Genomic DNA, 6,000 nt, shown 5'->3' with positions numbered 1-6,000 from the left:
TTTTCTGATTCACCAATGGCTTCTTGGAACTATTGTTGCTAACACTATCTAAGGGTGCTATTTCACTAAAAAGTGACTCTTTAAACAAAGGTTTAGTTTAGCTTTTTGTAGATCTTGTGCTGTAAGGCACATCCCCTTCCCCATACAGAGATCACACTGCCAATACTGCAAAAGTCAGAAACCAATTACAGTAAGGATATCCACCTAACAGGGTCCATAAGGCTCTCTATCCCTGGACTTATAAGATAAAAGTACCCATTTGAGAGTATTTCATGTTTCTTTTCTACATTAGTGTTCCAGATAGGATTTGAACCCAAGTTCCATACGCTAACCACTGGGCCACAACAAGAGTTTTTTATATTGCCTCACTTCTTTGAGTGTGCATTGTTTCCCACTAGTAAAACATAAGCTGCTTGAGGGTGGGGATGAGGACTTTCTTGTTTTTGTATCTCCAGCTCCTGGAACTATGTGTGCCACATAATAAATGCTTGTTCAATTGAATTGGGGATGAGTAGAGATAAACTGGACGGATTCCTACTAGTTTAGTGTAGAATGGGAAATGGACGCTTTAGTTGAGCAGAGAGAGTAAAAGGAATTCCTACAGCAGCAAGGAAAGACCCTTTGTGTTGAGGGCCAGGGCCCAAGGTATATAGAACAGTAAGTTTTAAATAACCTCAAGGCATTTTAATTGCAAAAACATTCTTCTTGGTCAAGCTGTTTGAGGGCTGGCACTATTTTCTGAGGGGTAAACAGCAAACAGCAGGTATAAAGGGCAAAGCTGAATTTAGGAGGCTGTCCAGGGTATTAACAATAGCAAGATGGACCTGTGACACTTGCCGTGACCACAACATCAGGATTTTATTAATAGGATCATAGACTTAGAACTGGAAGGGACCTTAAAAATCATCTAGCGCACTGTCATTTTACAGATGAAGGAACTGAGGCTCAGAGATGTTAAATGACTTGCCAGGGTGCCATAACTAGTGTCAGAGGTGAGATCTGAAACCAGATCTTCCTGACTCCAGCACTAGCCACAGAACACTTTAGGTCCAAAACCCACCATTTTACTTGTGAGGTCTGGAGAGGGAAAGTGACCAAGTGGCCCAAGGTGACATTGATAGAGCCATGATTTGACATAGATATAGGGTCCAATAAGTTTTGCTATAGTGGTGGGTATCAGGGTATCCCCCCAAACCTGGAGAGTAGTACTGCTGTAAGTCACATGGAGTAGCAAATGAGTCACCTGAGAGTAGTGGCTACCATCAAAGGAGCCAAACTATCATAGTTGCTAAGTTTTGCACAGGTGTGAAAAAATAAAGGTGAGTCTCCCAAATCGAACTCTGGGCCCTTCAGGTCAAGAGGGAGTCTGTGACATAAGGGTTAGGAGTCATCTTGGTGCCTCTGGGATTTAGAAAGAGACTTGGAAATGTGTGGCCAGATCCTTCCAGGGGACATTTTACTGATTAGGTAATGTCTGCCTCTGGGGTCTTGGGAACATAAATTGTGCCTCCAGGCCCTCTCCCTTTCTCATTTATTACATTTAGCCACAGTCGTGCCCTCCTGGGGAAGCAGGGATGATGTATCAGAGCTCAAGATGTGTGATGACAGATACATCACATCACATGAGTCCTGAAAGTTAACCTGGGACTTCCAACCCTGGGCATGGGGAGTCAGGGAGGAAATTATTTTCCAAGGTTTGGAGATTCCTGTATCTACAAGTGCTACCTTTTCAGGGGGAGGGGGAGAAGGGGGAAAGCGATTCTTTAATTTCCGGAGGAGATACAGACGTCTCCATGGCATGCATGACTTCCCCTCATCCTATCGCTGTCACATCCCTAGTCCTCTCTAGACATTTCTACTCTCTGGTTTTCCAGTCTGTGTGGCTATTCTGTGGTGTTTCCCTAAGTGGAGGAGCACTTTTTTCAGTTATTCTTTTTTGTCATCTTGAGGGGATGATAAAATTCTCAGAACTTGTTTGATCATACGAAAACCCCTCTTTCAGAGACCTCCACAGCGAGGAGCATGCACATAGAAAGGCGAGGGGTGAGGTCACTCAAGGGGGCGGGGAAGAGGGACGGCAGAGACGGAAAAGCCTCATAAGACGGGGGAGGGGAGGCCGCAGGAAGGGGCGGGGTCACGAGAGGGGAGTGACTGCGCACTCAGATGCCGTTCAGTGGCGGAGGGGAGCTCATAGAAGGGTGAGGCGAGGTCATAACAAGGAGTGAAGCACAGAGAGGCGGGGTCACCGGAAGGGGCGGGGAAGAGAGAGGCAGGCAGAGAGGGAGGGATCATAAAAGGAAGGGGAAGGTCATAGGGAGAGGCGGGGTCACGGAAAGGGGCGTGTTTATGATCATGAGGGAGCGGGGCAAAGGCGGGGCCCACAACCGAAGAAGGACCTCAGAATGCCCAAGTCCGGGGGGTGGGCGGGGCCAGAGCGCGGCGCGTGTCTGGTCTCCTGCGCAGCCTCTTTTCCAGGGAGCTCTGTGGTTGGGTACCTTCTACCTCGTGTTGTGAGACTCCCGCTGGTCCGTCCCTCCCTCCATATTTTATTTATGAAGGATATGAGTATATGCATGTGGAGAGCGGGAACATTAGCCACTTTAATAAAAAAGAAGAAGAATCACAGTGTCCTAATTTTTTATGATAAAGAAGAGATAGGGGAAACCCCCCCAAACCTTAAAAAAAAAAAAAAGACACCACTGCTAGTGGGCTGGGGGTGCGAGGCTTGGCGGGGAGAGGGAGCAGAGAATAATTATAAAAGTTTATAAAGTGGTCTGAGATCCCAGGCAGGATCCCTTGTCTCGCTCATAATAATAACAACAATAGCTAGCGTTTCTGGAGTGCCTTAAAGTTTGCAAAGTGTTTTACAAATAGCCTCACAACAAACCCTTTAGGGTAGGTGCTATTCTCCCCATTTTACAGATGAGGAAATTGAGGTTTAAAGTTATTTCCCTACTGCCTCTCCTCTCTTCCGTTAATCTCTTAAACAAAATTAAGATCGCTCACCCCTAGCTTCAATAGTAATACACACCCACGTTGATGTCTTTTGTTTTGATAGCAATTTCATATCGGAATTGTTCCTTCTTCCTAGGGAGCCCATCCCTTCTAACAAGAAATAAAAAAGGAGGAAAAAGTCAGTTCAGCCAAACTAATCAACTCATCAAGGGAGTTTGAGGGCATAAGTAATATTTCATACCCATAGTCCCTCTCTTCTGTATCGTATTTTCTCATCTCTTCTGCGGCTAGTAAAGATGCACTGGTCTTTCTCAATCTTTAAAAAAAAATGTTGGGGCAGCTAAGTGGTGCAGTGGATAGAGCTCCAGCCTTGGCATCAGGAGGAACTGAGTTCAAATCTGGACTCAGACACATGACACTTATGAGTGAGATTGGTGAAAACCCCTCACAAAATTTAAACTTAAATGAGTAAAATAATGTAAAGTCCCCTAATAATAATATATGTGTACCCAGGATCTGAAATGAACAAAAACAGGATGTACTAAGAGGATCCTTAAAGGAGGGAAAGGCAGGTGAAAACTATGTAATGATTCTGTAATTTGCACTGCTGATGCTGGGGTAGATTTTTTGTGTTTAGATTGTGCCCTCTGAAGCCCAGCCAATGGGATAAGAGGTAGGGTTGCGGTTAGAACTTATTAAAATGCTTGCTTGGCTGACACCACCTGTGGTCTTGCATTGAACTGCCTTTCAGTGTGAGTGGCCCTTTCTCAAGATCAAAATAAAATCCTTTCTACTTTCTACCTGGAGAAGTCTCTGAATTAATTTGGGTAAGGGTCATTGCTGTCCCACACACTTACTAGCTGTGTGACCCTGGGCAAGTCACTTAACCCTGATTGCCTCACCAAAAAGGAAAAAAAAAAGGTCCTCAGTCCTTCTACTTGTCCTATCCCTAGTCCTGAAAGGGACCTTAACAGGTCGGATAATCCAACCTCTTCATATTATAGATGAAGAAATTTTGTTCTAGAGAAGTTAAACAGTTTGCTTGAAGGTCACCCAGCTCTTAAATCAGGCTGAGATTCAAATCCAGATTTTCTAACTCCCATTACTACATCAGGTAACTTCTCTACAAGCCTCTGCCACCATTACATAACTTTGCTTAGTGCTAAGCTCCCTGTCCCAGATATAGCACCATCAAGAATGGTGATGGTGGAGAGGAGGTCATTGGTCTGCTTGTCTATCATGTGCTGGGGCAGCAGAGAATAAAGTGCTTTATTTGGAATTAGGAAGACCTGAGTTCAAATTCCACCTCAGACTCTCTCTAGCTGTGGAATCCTGGGCAAATCACTTAACGTCAGCCTTGGTTTCCTCTTGTGTAAAATCAGCAAAATAATAGCATGTGCTTTACAGTGTTGTAAGGATTAAATGGGGGCAGCTAGATGGCACAGTGGATAGAGCACTGGGCCTGGAGTAAGGGAGACCTGAGTTCAAATGCGACTGAAGACACTTGCTAGCAGTGTGACCCTGGTCTAGTCACTTAATCCTGTTGGTCCCAGTTTCTTCATTTGTAAAATGAGCTGGAGAAGGAAATGGCAGAGCACTCCAGTATCTTTGCCAAGAAAACTCCAAATAGAGTCATGAAGAGTTGGCCTCAACTGAACAACAAGGATTAAATGAGATAATATTTGTAAAGCACTTTGCAAACCTTAAGGCAATAAATATGTAAATGTCAACCATTATGATGGTAATTACTGTTGGGAATGCTTTCTATATCCTGTGAGAGAGTAGAGGTCCCCAGGACTATCTGAGCTATCATGCCAGCCTCTTTCCTACTCCTGCACTGGCTATCACTTTGACTTCTCCGTGCTTAGAACTATGTCTTTCTCCTGCTCTCAGAGCCACATTCTGTCTCCTGCATCCCCAGCTTTGCCTCCAAGTTCTGCAGGGGACCTAAAGAGATGAAGGAGGGGCAGCTGGGTGGCGCAGTGGATAGAGCACCGGCCTTGGAGTCAGGAGGACCTGAGTTCAAATCCAGCCTCAGGCACCTGACACTTAATAGCTGTGTGACCCTGGGCAAGTCATTTAACCCCATTGCCTAGCCAAAGAGAGAGAGAGAGAGAGAGAGAGAGAGAGAGAGAGAGAGAGAGAGATGAAGGAATAGCCCACACACACGGGAGGAGAACATGTGATCTGGAGACCACATGTGGCCCTGTAGGTCCTCATGTGAATCCCTTTGACTGAATCCAGACTTCCAAAACACATTCAATATTTCTGTGAAGTTTGGATTTGGTCAAAACGCCACACTTGAAGACCTAGAGGGCCACATGTGGCCTAGAGGTTGCAGGTTCCCCACCCCTGGTATACACACTACTGCCTCTGGAAGGCCTAAAGGGTAGAGAAATAGTAGAGGATAGAGAGGAAGACAGTCAAACTGATGAGGTAGAAAAGAGGCAGATGGAACAAGTAGGACTCCAGATGTGAGATAGGAGATAAGAGGCAGGACGTGGCCAGCCAGAAAAGTGAGCAGAGAAGACTATGCCTCAAAGCCCCCACTGTGGACTTACCTGGGTGCTTTCACAAAGCACCCCCAACTACAGAACAACTCTGGCCTTCCCCTTTCCTATTCTCTTTGCTTATCTGTGTGACAAAGGCACCTCGGGACTACCTGACATCCCAGGCATTTTGGAGCTGTGCTTGCTCCTCCTGTTCTCTTGTCTCCTTTCCCCCATTCCATAAAATTGTATTTAAACCAGACACCTAACCCCAATAACCTCCTTTGCCTCCTACGAGAAGCAGGGCCTTGAGCCTGCCACCTATGCTCTGCATCCTATGTGGAGTAGAGCCCATTAGGGCTCTGCCTCACAGGGAGCAGGCCCGCTTGGGTGCATTAACCCAACAAATGCCTTTCTTTAACTTGGAGACTGTCCAAGTGAATCCTTTTAGGACAAAAGGACCCACATGTGTATTCCTCATCATTTCAGGTGGTACTCCAACATTCTTGGGGTGCGTCCTGAACTCATCAAAACCAACATCAAACTTTAGTGAGCA

The sequence above is a fragment of the Vombatus ursinus genome, unplaced genomic scaffold (genome assembly GCF_900497805.2).
Source record: "Vombatus ursinus unplaced genomic scaffold, bare-nosed wombat genome assembly UNPS02014785.1, whole genome shotgun sequence".
Lineage (NCBI taxonomy): Eukaryota > Metazoa > Chordata > Mammalia > Diprotodontia > Vombatidae > Vombatus > Vombatus ursinus.
The sequence above is the reverse complement of the archived record's forward strand: the minus strand, read 5'-3'. Positions refer to the sequence as shown.